This window comes from Eptatretus burgeri, chromosome 8 (assembly GCF_056783735.1).
Source record: "Eptatretus burgeri isolate ZD-2024b chromosome 8, Ebu_testis_v1, whole genome shotgun sequence".
Lineage (NCBI taxonomy): Eukaryota > Metazoa > Chordata > Myxini > Myxiniformes > Myxinidae > Eptatretus > Eptatretus burgeri.
The window spans coordinates 26,789,196-26,809,195 of NC_140968.1; the positions used below are offsets into that span (position 1 = coordinate 26,789,196).

General features: G+C 42.8%; 1 long non-coding RNA gene across 1 annotated transcript in view; it reads right to left on the minus strand.

The window, feature by feature from the left end:
* Nucleotides 1-20,000, minus strand: part of LOC147021378 (uncharacterized) — a 147,028-nt gene that overhangs the window by 116,946 nt on the left and 10,082 nt on the right. The window contains exons 2-4 of the long non-coding RNA XR_015060778.1: nt 15,823-15,939; nt 14,320-14,397; nt 14,079-14,134 (exon numbers count right to left, since the gene is read on the minus strand). This is a non-coding gene — a long non-coding RNA (uncharacterized LOC147021378). The remainder of the gene's footprint in view (nt 1-14,078; nt 14,135-14,319; nt 14,398-15,822; nt 15,940-20,000) is intronic.

A 20,000-nucleotide genomic window follows, 5' to 3' on the forward strand; every position in this document is an offset into this window, starting at 1 on the left:
AATATCTCATGGTATCTTCAATAAAAGTAGATTAATGAAATGCAATATTTGTGCAGGTCAAATCGCTTTAGTAGAAACGTTATGCAAGCAAACTGTAAGTTAAGAAAATTGACTTGTACAATGAGTTTAACGATCATGTTAAGATCAAGGAACGTGAATAGGACCCAAGGTCTTGGTTTCTTTTGATTACAACAGAAACCCCTTTCTCTCTACATTATTCCACTTTTATGATCACCTTAATTTTCAAGTTTTTTTTTTTTAAAAGAGGTATTCAAGCACGTTGAAAAAAATAAAAAAAATATTGCAGCTAAAAAATTAGGAAATGGAAACCTTTAAATTGTCTCGAGTGGCAAAACGACGTCCAAACTGCTAACACTCGCAATAAATAACATACCATGGCCACTTAGGTTCTAACTTCGTCTTAAAATAAGCAGCAACGGGGAAATGGGAATGAATAAGAGAGATGGAGGTAATAGTGTTGGTGGTGGTGATGGTGGAGTCCCATAAGCCCTTTGATGGAGCATGGGACGTTCACGACAAGTCATGAACTTTTCTATGGCTTGGGTTAAGGAAGATGGAAGCACATCAATAATAATAATTATGAAGCCTAACTGCCATGGCTGAAAGGAGTAATTAGGGTGACCTTTGACAGGCAAATATTTTACATTTCTAATTGATGGTGGTACATTGCGCAGTTGAATGTGCAGACCATTTTGTGGAATTTTAATTAAGAGCAGCAGGCGAGGGTAAGACAATTTGTTCTGCCAAATTAGACTCCGCATTTGCGCAGTTGCCTTTGCGGCCCATCAAGGTGGATGCTTTTGGCATAGCAGCTGGTTGGCGCAATGTTTGTTAGTTGTGTGCGAGATTCAGCGAGATGGGTCTGGACATTCGAGCACAGAAGCAAACTGAAGGTGTATTTGCACAAGCGATAGGGAACCGAGTCGGATGCAAGATTCCCACAGACCCAGTACATTTGAAGATGCTGCTCATGTACCACGGCGAGAGAGGAGGCCACGTCGCAACGTTGACGTTAGGCTCGGTCCCATCTACCCATCTCCGGTCATTTGGCATTACGAGAATGGAGACGGTAGAATAGCCATATAGATTGTGAAAATAAATTCCGTAAGGATGGGATATGTAAAAGGTGTGTTACATCACTGTCTAAGGAAATGATCCATCTCACATAATGTTTGATTTGGCTCCAACTACAATGCTATTGGGGGTTATTACGCTCCTTAAGTGTAGATGGTTTGGGAATCTTCTTCTCCAAAGCCAACATTTCTTGACAAGCCTCAACAGTTTTCACTATACAAGGTAAGAATTCATTCCAATTTTGTTGCATTCACCGAGCAACTCAACTCTTCATGATGATCCCCAAATTCAACCTCTGAGCACACCTCCACCACTCTGTCCCACGTTTTCATGTTTGTAAAACTGAATCTGTCTGTCTAATACCACTTTTACTCCAGTTCCTCAATGTGATTTCAATGTGAGTTCCTCAACTCACATTTGTTCTCCATACCTGTGCACAACCTTTAATACTTTCCTCTCCCTCTATCTTGTCACTCCTCCCTGCTGTTTGTGTGTCCCCCCCCCTCTCTTTCTACAGTTCCCTTTGTTCTGTGTTGTCCAGATCCGTTCAATGTTCTGACTCCTCGACTAGCCTCGGCATTGAACACAAAAAAAAACAACTTCCAATAACCTTCTTTATCTGTTAACCTGGACTCCAACTGTTATTCGTCATTCAAGTTGCTCTGTTTGGTGCTCCCACCTCAGCACATAGCTAAGGCCGGTGCAACCATGAAGGCAAGATAGGTGGTCACCTAGAGCAGCGAAATTTGGGGACAACAAAAAAAAAATGAATGAAAGACTACATAAGTAAACAAGCAGACTGTTTATGTGATTTTCCTTCAATATGAACTGTTATTGTTAATGGCCAACTCCTCACGCCAGTGAAACCGCTCCCCTCACCCCTTTCAATAATGCCAGAAAGTACGTTGAAGTAAGAACCACAAAGGCCATCTGAAAACTGCTGGTAACAGTGGGCGTGTCACGTGCTCAAGCAGCCCGGGTGAGAACCAATGGCGCACGATCGCAATGTAAAAATACGAAAGGGCGGAGTTATCTGGTGGAGAGAGAGCTCTGCAGTTGGCACGTCCGATGGAAGAATTTGTTGGGGACGGCGAGTGAATTGCCAGCCATTGCAAGACAAGTTCCTAAGTTGGCACGAACACAAGATGTTTTGAACTTTGTTTGTAAAAATAAGCTCACAGATAATGTCCCCAAAACATTTATTGCTCTCGACGTCCTATTCACCCTCCCTGTTTCCGTGGCCAATGATGAGCGAAACTTTTCCAAGCTAAAGTTGATCAAAACATACATTACTTCCTCAATAATACAACAAACAGTTGTTGGGCTATCCACCGTGTCATGAAAACCTGAAATTTCACAATTCACATTCACCTGAAGGATCTGGTTTATTCATACATCTGGTTAACTGAAAGCACGGAAAAAAAATTTGCAAATTCTAATGATCAACTTTTTTACAGGAACACATTGTGTGATATCACGTGATCCATTTTATACATTATAATGTGCATTTCATCTACAGTACGATAAAAATTGGAGAACAATAGGAATATACAATTGGTATCAGATTGCCCATTTTTCATGTAAAATAAATATAATTATAAATGCAGAAGTTTTATTCAAACGATTGCACAATATGTATTTTCGAAAGTTAATTGTGTGTTGGGATGGAGGGGGAGAGGTGAGGGAAGGGGCAGGGAGAGGGAGGTCAGGTCAGGTATGGGAGCATGCGCTGGAGCAGCGCGTCGCTGCGTCCACTTTCCGCTCAAGGGGAAAGGGACAAGGTACTCAAGGGCCTCCGTCTGGCCATCCCACAGGCAAATGCCTGGCCCATCCCCATCTCCTTGAGATGTTGATCAATTTGCTGCAACCACAGATTAAGTCGCCGAATTAAGTACCAAAGGGATTAAGTCTCCGTCTTAGATCCCTGCTCAGAGTCCAAGTCCCACATCCATAGAGTAAGACTGGAAGTACCAAGGACGTGAAGACTCCGACTTTCATCCTCCCGCACAGGTACCGGCAGCGCCACACCCCATGATCCAGTGAATGCATGACTCCCCAGGCCTGACCCAGACGTCTGTTGACCTCTGGCTCACAGCCAGCAGAGACATGAATATCACTACCAAGGTAAGTGAATCTCTCTGTGACCTCAACATCCTCACCACAAACAGGTACAGACAAGATAGCAGTATCCAAGATGTTATTGAAAGCCTGCATCTTAGTTTTGATCCAGGAAACCTGTAATCCCAGCGGCTCCGACTCCTCGTTCCGCACCTCATGGGCCCCCAAAAGGTTATCTAAAGTCTCCGCAAAGATGACTGCATCATCTGCGATTATCAAGGTCAGAGATCTTAACATTCCCAAACGATGAACCGCAGCTTGATCTCTCCAACATCCTCCCCAGAATCCAGTCCATACAAGCACTGAAAAGTGTGGGGGCCAGTACATACCCCTGACGAACTCAAGGAACAACTGGAAATAAGTCAGAGGTGGTATCACATCTCACAGCACTCTCAGTACTAGATTATAGTTCAGACATCAGATTGATCAGTTTTGGTTGCACCCCAAGAAGACCAAGAATCTTCCAGAGGGCATCCAGATTCACTCGTGTGGTAGGTACATCTTATGACCTAGTGCTTTGGAAATTGTGATGGTTGCTAGGGACACTTTGGTTCCCTAGCAACAACCGAAAAACCTTCAAAATCGGTACCGTTCACGCGAAATAAATTCCGAAAGCCATTATTCCACGTCGGGTTATGAAATTTGGCACGAATGATCTACAGGTGATGCTCTATCAAATATATTCGGGTTTTTGTGATATATGGAATAGTTTACCCGCAGCGCCCCCTACAATTAGGGTATGCGCGAAAATTGGCGAAAATTGAAGGCCCCCTAGCAACCAGATGAGTGCATCGATACGAATGAAACTTTGCAGGTTCATGGTACTCAATGAGTACCACAACTTTGCCTCAGGACATATTGACCGATTTCGCTTAGGTCAGGGGTCAAAGGTCAATTAGTGCAAAAATCGACAATATGCGAGAGCTGGAGGTTCCTCCGCGCCAAATGCTACTCCTCCTAGGGTTATGGTCGGATGGTCATGAAAATTCACACTAATCGTCTGGAATACATTGTGCACAAACGATCGAGTCTGATTTTCGATTTAGATCTTTGTTCACCCACAGCACCCCCTCAAACTTTGGGGATTTCCGATTTCAAACCGCATTTTCGGTACTTTTCATTTAAATTGATACCGAGTAGTCATCAGTAGATGGAACTCGATGAGATTTGGTATGCATAATCCAAAGGTGATTCTCTATCCGCTATATGACATCATTTTTTTCTATATCTTATAGTTTCCAAATGGTGACCCTCTCAACTTGGGTGTTCGAAGGCCATTGAGCATTCCCGCTGAAAATTCAAAGTACACTAACTCCAAGACGGTTGAACCGAATCGAATGAATCTTAACCTGCTTATAGAACGTAATGAGTACTACAACTTTGCTCATTTGCATAATGACCTATCTCGAGTCGGTCAGGGGTCAAAGGTCAATAAGTGCATTTTTTGGGCGAAATGACCATTCAAGGCCCCCTTGCTCATACACGGGTTAACCGATTCGATTGCAATTTCGTAATTACTTCGTACTAGATTAACTCAGATCAGGGGTCAAAGGTCATCGGATGCTCAGCGACCCATAGCCACCTACCGGCTTGTCTGTTTGTTTGTCTGCTTATGAACAGGATATCTTAAACAGTTGTGGCCGGATTCGGACAACATTTTGTGGAGAGCTTGGGTATCCAACACTGACAAACTGATTCGATTTTGGTGAAGATCTGAATCCAGATCTGGATCCGAGAATTTTTATGTGATTTTCACCATTGAGAGATCGGGCCAAAAATGATATATCGCATGATGTCTCAAAAGATAAAGATAGTGGAAATACCCCTGGGTACTCACCTGGTAGAATAATGATACTGAGGAGGAAGTCAACATGGGATAGAATCAGCAAAATGTACCGACTAATGAACCCATGTTATGGCGTAGCTATTTGAAGGGTAACCACCCCCTCCCCAACCACCGTAAATCCCCTTCAACCCCGATTTAAAAAAATATATCGTGAACAAACTTTGGTACATCACGGGTGATGAATGTTGTGGTAAAGTTTCATTTAAACTGTGTGTGCAGTTTCGGAGAAGAAAACAAATACATATTTTGAGGGGCAACCCCCGTAGACCCCCTCAAGGCCCAATTTTTTTTTCATGTCATTAACTAACTTTGGTATATGCAGGGTGCTGAAGGTTGTGGTAAAGTTTCATCAAAACCGTATGTGTAGTTTCAGAGAAGAAGTTGCAAGTATTTGTGGACGGACGGACGGACGACGTGCCATGCCTTAAACTCCCCTGAACTGCGTTCCAGGTGAGCTAAAAATTGTGGACGGATTCGGCCGAAACTTGGTGGACAGGTTGGGTATGTAACGAGGAAGAATTGATGAGATTTTGGTGAAGATCCGAATCCGATAATTTTTTTAAGTGATTCTTCACCATCGAGTGACAGGGCTCAAGCGATATATAGCAGGATATATCAAAAAGTTTTGGACGGATTCCGCCGAAACTTGGTGGATGAGTTGGTTAGGTGAGAAGAAGCCAATTAAATTTTAGTTAAGGTCGGAATCCAGATCCGGTCTATCAGTGGGATACCAAATATAAACTAAGCCTGGTGGAGGTATACGCTCTACCGAGTGCCCTTCGAGTTCTGAATGTGATAAGTGTACAAACTGTACCATGAGCTTGATATGACCTTTCTCCTGTGTCATGACCTCCATTACCATACAAACCTCAAAATTAGTTTTCTTTCACAAAGTTATTGACTGTATGAGTAACCAAATGTGATTGTTTTCTTTTTGCAGAATCCAATGCTGCCTCGTTGTGATTGCAGCAGCAAGAAGAGTCATGTCAAAAGTTTCAACCCAGCATGATATTTTCTCTGTCAAGCATTCAGCTGCCTCAAAATGATTGCCCGTGCAACTGATGATTCAGCAGATCAGGAAATGACCTCCCACAACACCTTATGGGTTAGAAACCCATAATACACATGCTGTGAAGATATTGTGTTTCAGGAGTAACACAGGGGATGAATGAATGAAAGGAGTGAGGGGGCTTTGGCTCATGAGGGCTGAGAATGCAGACTCAGAGAACAACATAAAGGAGTGGTTAGAGGCGCCTACCTTGCTTGGCTCTTGCACTAATAGGCACAGATGGTAATATTATATGTGAAGACATCTGACATAATGTGTGCGCTCATTGTAGCAGCAGCAGTGCAGCGAGGGATACAATTAGGGGAGCAGAGCAGGGCTCCATGAATAATAGACAGGTGCCTGCATCCGCATTGGCATCACAGAGGATAGGTCGTGGAACATTTGGCTTCAAAACAAAAGGATAAAACAGGGTTTGAAACGTTGTCAGAAGGATGTTATCCAATTGATGTTTCAATTGTCAAAATATTGGAAAATTTAAAAGGTCGCAGGTTATTCTCCTCTCACCGACATATGTTTGATGTAAAATAAAATGCTTTTCTTGAAAAGGTAACTAAATACAGCAGGCTAAATGTCACCGTAATTGTTGTTCATCAATGTACACAAACCTAATGATAAGCCATGACACAAGGACAGATTCCTATTCCACCTCCTCTTTATATCCATCCACCCTCCTCCTCCTCCTCCCCTCCTATTCCTTCTCTTCTTCTTCTGCTCCTCCTCCACCCCTCCTCCTCCTCTTCTTCTCCCCTCCTTCTCCTCCTCTTCTTCTACCCCTCCACCCCCTCCTTCCCCTCCTATTCCTTCTCCCCCTCCACCCCTCCTTCCCCTCCTTCCCCTCCTCTTCTTCTTCTGCTCCTCCTCCACCCCTCCTTCTCTTCCTCTTCCACCTATCCTCCTCTTCTTCTCCCCCCACCCCCTCCTTCCCCTCCTCTTCTTCTCCCCCCACCCCCTCCTTCCCCTCCTATTCCTTCTCCCCCTCCACCCCCCCCTGTTATCAATCAAATACCTTGTTTAGAAGAGCACGTTAAAAATACTGGATTTTCAAAACCAGTTTTGCCCCATAGTGCGGCAACTTAGTATAACAATTGTGCATGTTGTGAGGAAAGCACCAAATTTGGCACACTAGTAGCCTAACATATTATGAACAGATTTGGATATTGCGCCATCTCAAATTCAGCCGCTGATGGCTGTGGCAGCCATTTTCCACTGCCATCAAAAATTTTGAGATGGCCCAATATCCAAATCTGTTCATAATATGATAGGCTACTAGTGTGCCAAATTTGGTGCTTTCCTCACAAAATGCACAATTGTTATGCTATATTTAGCTAAGTTGCCCCACTATACAGGCTTAATGAATGCATCGCATTATAATTAGTTAAATAAAGGGATGAAGTCATAGCAGCAATTCGAGTGTCTTTGTCATACATTTATAGTCCTAGAAGAATAAAAAGATACCCTACAAAACTCGTGGCAAAAAAATGAGATCCAAATTTTTTTTTTCAATTTTTGACTTCCTCTCATATTGGAGAATAATTCCTTAATTTTTACAACCAAAAAAGGGAAGAATAGCAATAAAAAAGTGTGACGTCAAATTACACCACGTGATTCAGGAGGGTGATGACTAGTGCTGATTAGATTTTGGTCAATATCGGTCAAAGGTCAAGGTCACAGTGAGGTCAAACATAATTCCGTAAATTCATGTGGAGAAATGGAGTATTTTTGCTTCGCTCGACGTTACGAGTTTGTTTTAACTTCGATTTTAATTTTGTCTTCGGTTTTTGCGATCGCTAAGGATGCTTAAAACTCGGTTGTCGAAATTCTGGTAAAATCGGATGTTTTGGAGACGTTTTAAGATTGTATAAAAAATATTTCACTCGACGCGTCACAGGTCGTCCCATGATGCAGTGCGCTCGAGCAGACGCGTCATTGAGTCACGTTAAGGTATAATTGCGTGGAGAAATGGAGATTTTTGATTCGGTCGACGTTACGATTTTTGATGGTTTGATACAGAATCATCGTAGAAACTTCTGGTTTGCGTCGCTACCTTCTCGAGACACAGCTTTTATTAGACAAGGTCAGAGGTCAAGTTGACGATTTCGTAAGTACCAGTCTATGACTGCTTGTTTGTTTGTTTTTTTGTTTGTAGGCACGATAACTCGAGAACGGAAGAAGCTACCAATGTCAAATTACATCACGTGATTCAGGAGGGTGATGGCTAGTGCTGATTAGATTTTGGTCAAAATCGGTCAAAGGTCAAGATCACAGTGAGGTCAAACATAATTCCGTCAATTCATGTGGAGAAATGGAGATTTTTGCTTCGCTCGACGTTACGAGTTCGTTTTAACTTCGATTTTAATTTTGTCTTCAGTTTTTGCGATCGCTTAGGACGCTTAAAACTCGGTTGTCGAAATTCTGGTAAAAAAAATCGGATGTTTTGGAGACGTTTTAAGATTGTATAAAAAAATATTTCAATCGACGCGTCACAGGTCGTCATGTGGTGCAGTGCGCTCGAGCAGACGCGTCGTTGAGTTACGTTAAGGTATAATTGCGTGGAGAAATGGAGATTTTTGCTTCGGTCGACGTTACGATTTTTGATGGTTTGATACAGAATCATCGTAGAAACTTCTGGTTTGCGTCGCTACCTTCTCTCGAGACATCTTTTATTAGACAAGGTCAGAGGTCAAGTTGACGATATCGTAAGTACCAGTCTATGACTGCTTGTTTAATATTATTTTATCAAAGTCACAAAACCGTTATATTCGGCCATCCACCAACAATCTTTACATAATCCGACGGCTTAGCGTGTCAGGCATGCGACGATAACCTTTATTGGGATAAAAAATGACTTTTAAACACCATCTTTATCGAAAACACCTTCAGCGCGCACACGGAAAACCTTTTACGTGATCAACGACGCCTCTGCTCGAGCGCGCTGCACCACGTGACGATAACCTTTATTGGGATAAAAAATGACTTTTAAACACCATCTTTATCGAAAACACCGTCAGCGCGCACACGGAAAACCTTTTACGTGATCAACGACGCCTCTGCTCGAGCGCGCTGCACCACGTGACGAGCCGTGACGCGGCGAGTGAAATATTTTTTATACAATCTTAAAACGTCTCCAAAACATCTGATTTTTACCAGAATTTCGACAACCCAGTGTTAAGCGGCCTAAGCAATTGCAAAAACCGAAGACAAAATTAAAATTGAAGTTAAAACGAACTCGTAACGTTGACCGAAGCAAAAATACTCCATTTCTCCACATGAATTCACGGAATTATGTTTGACCTCACTGTGACCTTGTCCTTTAACCGATTTTGACCAAAATCTAATCAGCGCTAGCCATCATCCTCCTGAATCACGTGGTGTAATTTGACATTGGTAGCTTCTTCCGTTCTCGAGTTATCCTGCCTATAAACAAACACACACACACACACACACACACAAACAAACACACAAACAGAGGACGGAAGTCATCAATATACTTACGAAATCTTTAGATTTCACAAGTAATAATTCTTGCATCCAGATCTGGATTCAGATCTTCACCAAAATTGAATCAATTCTTCCTTGTCGCACTCACAACCTGTCCACCAAGCTTCGTGTTAATCAATCCATAAAATTTTGAGATATTGTGCTATATATTGTTTTAGCCCCATCTCTCAATGGTGAAGAATCAGTTGATAATTAAAGAAGCAGTCATGGACTGGTACTTACGAAATCGTCAACTTGACCTCTGACCTTGTCTAATAAAAGCTGTCTCTCAAGAAGGTAACGACGCAAACCAGAAGTTTCTACGATGAATCTGTACCAAACCTCTCATAAAACATCCGATTCTTACCAGAATTTCGACAACCGAGTGTTAAGCATACTTAACCGTTACCAAAATTGAAGACAGGATTGAAATTGACTTTAAAACGAGCGCGTAATGCCGTGTGTTACAATCCCCCTCATAAGCATAATCTTCAGTTAAGCCTCAGATACGACACCCGACATAAATCTCATAAAACATCTGATTTTTACCAGAATTTCGATGACCGAGTGTTAAGCATACTTCGCCATTACCAAAAGTGAAAACAGAATTGCGATCCGAGTTAAAACGAACTCATAACGTCGACCGAAGCAAAAATCTCAATTTCTCTTCGCAATTATTTAATATTATTTTATCAAAGTCACAAAACTGTAATATTCGGCCATCCACCAACAATCTTTACATAATCCGACGGCTGAGCGAGTCAGGCATGCGATGATAACCTTTATTGGGATAAAAAATGACTTTTAAACACCATCTTTATCGAAAACACCGTGACGCGGCGAGTGGAATATTTTTTATACAATCTTAAAACGTCTCCAAAACATCCGATTTTTACCAGAATTTCGACAACCGAGTGTTAAGCGCCCTAAGTGATCGCAAAAACCGAAGACAAAATTGAAATTGAAGTTAAAACAAACTCGTGACGTCGACCAAAGCAAAAATACTCCATTTCTCCACATGAATTTACGGAATTATGTTTGACCTCACTGTGACCTTGACCTTTGACCAAAATCTAATCAGCGCTAGCCATCACCCTCCTGAATCACGTGGTGCAATTTGACATTGGTAGCTCCTTCCGTTCTCGAGTTATCGTGCCTACAAACAAACACACAAACACACACACAAACAAACACACAAACAGAGGACGGAAGTCATCAATATACTTACGAAATCTTTAGATTTCGTAAGTAATAACTATTGTATCCAGTTCTAGATTCGGATCTTCAACAAAATTGAATCAATTCTTCTGAGTGTCACTCCAAACCTGTCCACCAAGTTTCATGTGAATCCATCCATAACCTATTGAGATATCGTGTAATATATAGTTTTTGGCCCGATCTCTCAATGGTGAAGAATCACTTCAAAAATTCTCAGATCCGGATCTGGATTCGGACCTTCACCAAAATTTAGCATTGCCGTTCTTGGCTGGTCAACTACACCCAAAAAAAAATTCAAAACGATTGCTTGAAAACTGTGGCCAAAAATCGTGTGACAGACAAACAAACAGACGGACGAGCAAACAGACGGACAAACGCTACAGACCAACATACTTGACAAAAAAAAACAATTCAAATTTTTTCGCCAAGTAACACACGAACCCAAATGCAATACCCTCTCCTTTGGCGAGGGTAACTCCAACATCGGTCACTCTACATATTATATAGATAGACTATAGAATCAGAAACAGTATGAGTAAATCACCAGCTCACCCCCTTGATAAAAGAATCGATTGGTGGATGCATTTGTGGCTCCCGAGCTGTTATCAGCACAGAGTGAATTCCCTCCCAGGAGACTACAATACAAATTTCAATTATAATACTACTATTTAGAGATCTTATTAACCAGTATAGCATACCTAAAAAGGTTGGATGCATAGCAAGCAACCCATGTTGGTCAGTACTCCCGCAGCAAGTGCTGGTGTGGCACAGGGGGTCCTGGTCTCCACATTAGTTCAGAGGTACTGGTTGTACATAGACACTCTGTCCTGGAGAGAATGCACTCTGCACAATGGGACCCTAACTGATAAAGTTATTTGAATGACCATGCATTCTGGTCCTGTAGGCCAGGACAGGCCAGGGTATGTTTGTTTAGCCAAGTGCTTTAGCCTTTGAGCCAAAATCTGTGTGTACAGAAGTTTGACAAGCTTTGTAAGACTGTGTACTTTGGCCTTAGGGCTGAAGTGTATCTCCTTAGCTTTGTTGTAATGTTTGATTTATTTTTCCTTTTTGATATTAAAAACGCTCTCTTCAACAGACACACAGAAAACGTTTATAGAGTGATCAAGCTTTCTGGCCCTCTGGGTTAGGATGTACGTCCGTTTTATATGTCCATGAACTTTGGCCTTTGGCCCAAGGAGCAAGTATAGTCATTTGACAAGCTTTGTTTGACCATGTACCTTTGTCATAAGGCAGAAGTATATGCAGTCCTTTGGTTTAATATGATGTGCTATTTTTACAGTGCGGCGACATCGCTGTTATATAATTGGCTATTCTGTCCTGTGTCTTCTGTCACACTTATGGCCGCGTACGTCCCTTTGATCTGAGGGCTATAAATAGAAATTTGTCCAATGTCACAACTCTTCCCATCATGCATGCTAATTCACCGTGTCTACATTTAAATTTTACAACTGCAAAATTGTTTCATCATTCTTAACCTAGACTGTTACTGCCCCCAGCTGCGCGATATCGAAGTATTCGCTTCTTGTTTAACCTCTTTTTTTTTTTCTTTTTTTTTTTTTTAGATAAAAAGGCTTCTCTCAACAGAGATTATCTATCTGATTATCTCAGAGATTATCTCTGGTTATTTCTCAACAGATAACCAGAGAGCTAGAAGCATGCCCATGGATTGATTCATTTCTCCAGGGGGTGGGCTGGTAATTTGCTCATAAAGAAAAGCTTATAATGCCAAGTCGGCTGACTGATGAAGTGGTGAGCAGTAGACAGGCAAACACTGCTTTAGACAGTGGGAAGTTCTGTCTTTTTCGCAGACTACAAGTGAGCCGGAATGCCTTTTTAATTATGACCTCTTTCCTCCAGACTACAATTTATGAATCTTATTAACTTGTAATTGGTATGTGAGGCAGGTACCCACTGTTAATCAGGAACCTCAAAGCAGGTGCTGGTGTGATATTGAGGTTTATGGTCATCCTTCTGGTTAAATGGTTTGCATTAGCAGGAACAATTGTCTGGGTGACAGATGGATGGTTGTTCTGTGAGGATTATGCGGTTTTACCGTGCGAGGTATAATCCGCGACGATGCTTACCATCACAGTCAGGAGGTGCGTCTGATGTGTAAATGACGAATGTGGTCATCATTGGTTAGATATTTATCTGTGTGCCATCCTGGTGAGAGTGAATAAGCCTGAAATCCTGACCGGTGGCTCTGATTGATGTTTAACTGATGATGACCATATAATCTTTGCTTGTTTGACAGTCCCCGAGGTCTCTGTGCTGGAGGTGATGCTTTGGTTTGTAGTGTCCAATGGGGATCGGTGGAGTATTCGTCATGCTTCACATGTTTCGAGACACACATATATATATATATATATATATATATATATATATATATATATATATATATATATATATATATATATATATATATATATATATATATATATATATATATATATATATATATATATATATATATATATATATATATATATATATATATATATATATATATATATATATATATATATATATATATATATATATATATATATATATTTTTTCTAACCACTGCCTCACACTCACTCACTCACTGATATGAAAGATCGGTACCTTCTGGGTGATATAGAAAGCTGAAATGTTGCATGCTGATGGACATCGAAACCATTACACTGACAGACATCACAAAACTGTTGGAAAGCATCTGTCGATGAAAACATAAATAAATGATATAAATGCAGGTGAGCGACCCGAGACAATGGGGAAGCACGGTAATTTTGCGTGCCAAACGACGTCGAAGCTGATACACCAGGAAGAATCACAGAACCTTCGGAAAGCATCCGTAAATGAAAATAGAAATAAATGAAAAAAAATTGAAAAAAAAATGAAAAATCAAATGCAGGTGAGTGACCTTAGACAATGGGGAAGCACATTTCGTTATTATTTTAAGATAAGATATACACACACGTTCTGAACAGTCGATGTATACAAATTGTGAGAATTATTTATCTTTTTTGTTCCGATTGCTTTGACAGATGCAGTACGGATTGAATGTGCCAAACATTTGCATCGTGCTGCAAACCCTTTAGCATTCGGACCATTCAGATTAAAGCAACAATGTGATTACAGTACACAAGCCACTGCATGTATTTTTTATACAGTACACCATAAGGATTGTAAAAAGGGTCACTTCTCAAGGACACAAGCTCATTACTAAACGCATTAGTGCACTTGAAATACCTGTGGCCATAAATGCAATTCAAGAAATGAAGTGCGCTGAACTCCACAAGGGACTCCTGAAAAATAGCACAAAACAGCATTCAAAACTTCTAGTGTTGACCAAGAACCACCTTAGTTTTTTGAGTATATTGAATAAGTGTGCAGTGTACAATAGTTGGATGATGCTGAAAGGGATAGTGCAATGTGAGGGGTTATTGGAACAAGGAAATGTGTAAAATGAAGCATTAAAATATTGTCTTACCGGAAAAGATTATGGGGTTGAATATGGAAGAGATAGATGTCCAAGGAAGTTCAAAGCAGAGCGCCATGCCTAGAACATCTGTCGAGACACCACATTGAGCAAATTGGGAATAAAGACATAGAAATGACATTATATATAGTAGTTACAAATGATGAATGGATGTGTAATGTATTCCTAGAAAGTTTCAAGCAGATTCCAGTGCAATATAATAAAGCCTAATGAGGAAAAATAGCCATCAATTTATTATGTACCCATGGGTGGGCATGGGGGTGGGGGGGTTGGGAGATAGATGAAAACTGGGAAAAGGAAGAGAAAAATAATAAAGGATTACAGCAGAGAAAGGGGAAGGTTGGGTGTAGGAGGAATGGTGAGAAAAGGAAAAAAGGCTCAAGAGAAGATGGGATTGAGGGGAGGGGATGAAAAGGCCATAAAGGAGGAAATGGGAAGGTCACAAATTCCCCGATACCATGAGGGTTTTCAGAGACCACGGGGAGGCATATAGCAACACATTTATCAAGGAGCCTGAGTGTAGTTATACCTGAAGTTTTTTTGTCTCGCTAAATTACCCCTCTCGTATCAGTGGAAAGGGAAATGCGTTGTGTTTGTGATTTTTCTCTATCTCTATCTCACTCTCACTCTCACACACACACACACACACACACACACACACACACACACACACACACACACACACACACACACACTCACACTCACACTCACACTCACACACACACACACACACACACACACACACACACACACACACACACACACACACACACACACACCACTCTGTTATCTCATTTCCCCAGAATGACTGGGGAGCCTGACTAAGACTGGGCTTCCGTGCTAAAAGGTAAGAGCTTTGTTGTGTGACACTGCTTTGTACAATATTTCCATGCCTTTTTGCTAAACATTATAAACCATTTTTCAAGTTGCCCGATCGTCTTCTTCCATTGGTTGGACATCGTATGTGATTAGTGACAGGGAGTTCAGCCCTGCCATTTCGTTATTGTCAGCCATTAGCCAACGTTACACCTACGGTATCGCTCGGCCATTTTGATTGATGGCTGTGGAGCATTGGGAAGTACAGTCCATATTTGGGGTGATTTATTTATCAGGAAGGTAATGCGGGATTTGGACGCTGGACCCTACCTAAATTAAGTGTCTCAGACTGCATCTGTGGTTGCTTAGCAACCCGTCGTGGAACCGAGTTATCCGCGGTTCATCAGCTTCTGGGTCGGCAGCTGGGAAGTGGGTCCATGAACTCCCCTCGTGACCCCTATTGACCCGAACCGGTAACAATATTTAGGTAATAAATAAATTACCCTCCAATATAAATGTGAATGTACATAATAAAATACAGTGTTGTTAATGCTACATAATGGAATAAAAACAAACAAATGAAACTGCTATAAATATAATAAGTGGGTTGTGTAATTTGTGAGTTGTTCTCTTCTCAACCCCTGACTCATGATGCATGAAACCAGGTTCAAAACCCACCTATCGCATGTGCTTGTCCATTGTTTAATAATGCTCTTGTAATTCATGTTGAAGTGCGTTGTTGTTCATCAATATCTTTGTAATCTATGTACAAACTCTTCAATGAGCCTGAGATAACTGTAAAAAAGAAAAAACAAGTAAACATGAACTCCAACAAAAAATAAACAAAGTTAATCTCAACATACAAAGCACAAATACCAAGGCTAACACCTTCACTCGATAATCCCAGCAAAAAGAACAACATTGACCTTAATCCTTATCCTTATGACCTGACTCCAAAGTTAACTCCAGTTGCCTATAAACGAACAAGGCAATCATCAGCACGAATGCAGTGCTCACCCCAAGGCTAACCTTTCACTCATCAAAGGAGTAACCTTAACAATATAATCAGTGTGTCGAAGCAAGCTGAAATAAATATGGTCAAAAAGCGACTCAAGCACAACAAAACCAGGAATCGAGCTCCCATAAAGATATCTGGTATTCCTTAAACAGAATCCCGACACTCCATGAAAGACGTGGTCATTTTTCCCCCACATATGGGAGATCGAGGATAGTGTACGAATAACCCACCCTGATCCATCAAGGGGGATATAAAGAGCATTCACAATTGACTACTGAAGACATCGAATGAATATCTAAAGTTGATGTGTGCGATTGCAATCTGTTGCTATATCCGCCAAGGTACGCAACATAAAAGAAGTGGAATAAATACAAGGGGAACTAGATATGTGGATCACCCTGTCTGTACAAGTGGTGTGCGTCGCAATTGCAAAATGCAACAATGCCAAGACACGTTGATATTGTAAAAATTTAAATTCATTTTCTGATGTGTCGCAATACAGAGAAATTGGCGGCATGATCGGAGGAAAAAAACTAAAAGCATGATCAAAGCTACCCCAAAACTGTAACGGGCAACGACCTGCTTTTAAGGATAGTGTTTGACGTGTAGTTACAAGCGGGGGATCGATTCTGGTACGTAATGGATAAACAGCACACACACAAACATCTCAAAATTAACAAATATTCTTGGCTTTGCACTTCTGGAATATCTCACGTGCACTGCTTGCACAATCATTCAGTACTCTTGAAGTTCAATGCTTTTGTTAAAAGACAGACATTTATAGTAGTTTAAAAAAACATAACTGCTATAGGGTTAAAAATGAAAACATAGTACTAGTTAGCCATTCCTCTGGGTCATCCCCAAATCCTCTCTCACAACATGCCCCTTGCTGCCGGCCATCTGTCTTAATTTCTGACTTAATTACCACTCTTCTGATAACCTTCTACATTTTACTCGAACTTCATATCTTGATGTGTGCTGCAGGCAAGTGCCACGACTGTGTGATATGCTAATGCCAGATAAAATTATATTGTTGCAAAACAGAATTTGTGTATTTTGTGGTGAAACTTCCCTTTGATGGATAGGAATGACTGTTGGTATAATTATTGTTGTTATGGGACTTAAAATTTAGTACATGTATGATTAGTATTGTTTTGTCATAAAACACTTTAGTATGTGCAATGTCAGTGAAATGAGTAAAGGAATGTGAACCGCCGAGCAGACTGTGTGTGTGTGTGTGTGTGTGTGTGTGTGTGTGTGTGTGTGTGTGTGTGTGTGTGTGTGTGTGTGTGTGTGTGTGTGTGTGTGTGTGTGTGTGTGTGTGTGTGTGTGTGTGTGTGTGTGTGTACAAATATATTGTTATGAATTCTGGCCTGCAGGCGTGCGAGCGATTGCGTAACTCCAATCGCAACCACGTCGCTCACCGGACGGACAATTCAGTCGTGACCCTCCTGGAACTACCGCCAGGAGCCAGTCATGGGTGGGGGTTTAACCTCACCACGATCGTGCCAATTGCCCACCCGCGCAGGATAGTGTTGCTCGCCAAATTCGACCTACCTAAGTACCTGCGCGAGTGGTCGACCGGGCGATCGTACCTCTCCGCAGGTCGGCCTAGGACACGAACCGCTTAAGCGGTCCGTTCCGTGCTACAGTGATAACCGAGCGGTGTTATCGCTGACCTCAACGGATCAGATTCTCTTCTTTACCCGGGTGTTCAAAACCCACTACCAATTTATTCCGCAATTCAAGATGGCACTTTCAATGGGGAAAGAGACGACGAACGGGATACATTTCACACAAGGACATTTATTATAGCAAGCACATATATACAGTCATGCAATATACAGGCGAAAAGCAAACAGAAAGCAATACAACCGACTACGAGCAATATACAGTCACTTACACAGGTCTAACTTATAGGGACATGGCGCCACAGCAGTGAAACAAAAGCAAAAGAATTGGAAACAAAAGACCCCCTTACAGACAAGGGGGTCAGGCTGGACCACTTGGGTCTTTATGACACGGGACCTGGGAGACCGAACGGGTCCCGCGAGGGGCAATGGTCGGCGAGCCCTCTCCGGCACTCTCCTCTCATGCGCGCCTCGACCCGGGACCACTGCTCGCAACCCTCACGACTTGGTGCCCAGAGGGAGAGATGAGCCTTCGACAATCCAGAGCCCACTTCGACGATCCAGAGCCCGACGAGTCCAAACACGACGTCCCAGGCAGGAGAGAGGAAGAATCCAACGCGATGATCCAGGCAGGAGAGAGGAAGAATCCAACGCGATGATCCAGGCAAGAGAGAGGAGGAATCCAACGCGATGATCCAAGCAGGAGAGAGGAGGAATCCAACGCGATGATCCAAGCAGGAGAGAGGAGGAATCCAACGCGATGATCCAGGCAGGATAGAGGAGGAATCCAACGCGATGATCCAGGCGAGAGAGAGAGAGAGAGAGAGAGAGAGAGAGAGAGAGAGAGAGAGAGAGAGAGAGAGAGAGAGAGAGAGAGAGAGAGAGAGAGAGAGAGAGAGAGAGAGAGAGAGAGAGACGAGAGAGAGAGAGAGAGCGCGGCGAGAGAGAGAGAGAGCGAGAGGGGGAGGAGAGAGAGAGAGAGAGAGGAAGAAGAGAGAGAGAGAGAGAGAGAGAGAGGGGGAGGAGAGAGAGAGAGAGAGAGAGAGAGAAAGCCAGGAGAGAGAGAGAGAGAGAGAGAGAGAGAGAGGAGAGAGAGAGAGAGAGAGAGAGAGGGGGGGAGAGAGAGAGAGAGAGAGGGGGAGGAGAGAGAGAGAGAGAGGGGAGGAGAGAGAGAGAGAGAGGGAGAGAGAGAGAGAGAGAGGGGGAGGAGAGAGAGAGAGAGAGGGAGGAGAGAGAGGGAGGAGAGAGAGAGAGGAGAGAGAGAGAGAGGAGAGAGAGGGAGGAGTGAGAGGGGGGAGTGAGAGGGAGGAGAGAGAGGGGGGAGAGAGAGGGAGGAGAGAGAGGGAGGAGAGAGAGGGAGGAGAGAGAGGGAGGAGAGAGAGAGGGAGGAGAGAGAGAGGGAGGAGAGAGAGGGAGGAGAGAGAGGGAGGAGAGAGAGAGAGGGAGGAGAGAGAGGGAGAGAGAGAGGGAGGAGAGAGAGGGAGGAGAGAGAGGGAGGAGAGAGAGGGAGGAGAGAGAGGGAGGAGAGAGAGGGAGGAGAGAGAGGGAGGAGAGAGAGGGAGGAGAGAGAGAGGGAGGAGAGAGAGAGGGAGGAGAGAGAGGAAGAGGAAGAGGAAGAGGAAGAGGAAGAGGAAGAGGAAGAGGAAGAGGAAGAGGAAGAGGAAGAGGAAGAGGAAGAGGAAGAGGGAGAGGGAGAGGGAGAGGGAGAGGGAGCTCAAACACGACGTCCACCAAGAGTGCGAGCCCACGCGCGGTCCGCCCTATATAGCGCGGGGCTCCGCCCCTTCGCTCCACCCCCTTTTTGGCTCCGCCTCTCCTCAAGCCCTTTCGAGAAGCTCCTCGAAAAGGGGCGTTCCCTCCTCACGGCCACCTCACACCCTGTATCCACCAATCGCCAGCAAGCTCTCGCAGCCTCTCCCGTCAGCCCCGGCACCGCAAAAAAGGCGGGAAAACTCGCGCGCCGTTGTAGGCCTTTCACGGGGCCTTTGTTTGAAGTCTTCGGACGGTCCAAAATAACGATAGAACAGAAAAACGGCTATCTCACAGAGTCGCAGCACGATGAATCACACAAATTCCCTTTAAACAACGGTGGGGAACTATCTGCACATAAACTTAGCATCATATCTGATCTAAGGACCCTTTATGGTGTATTGCGAATTTCCACAGCCGTAACAATATTATTATATTCATATATACATATATATATA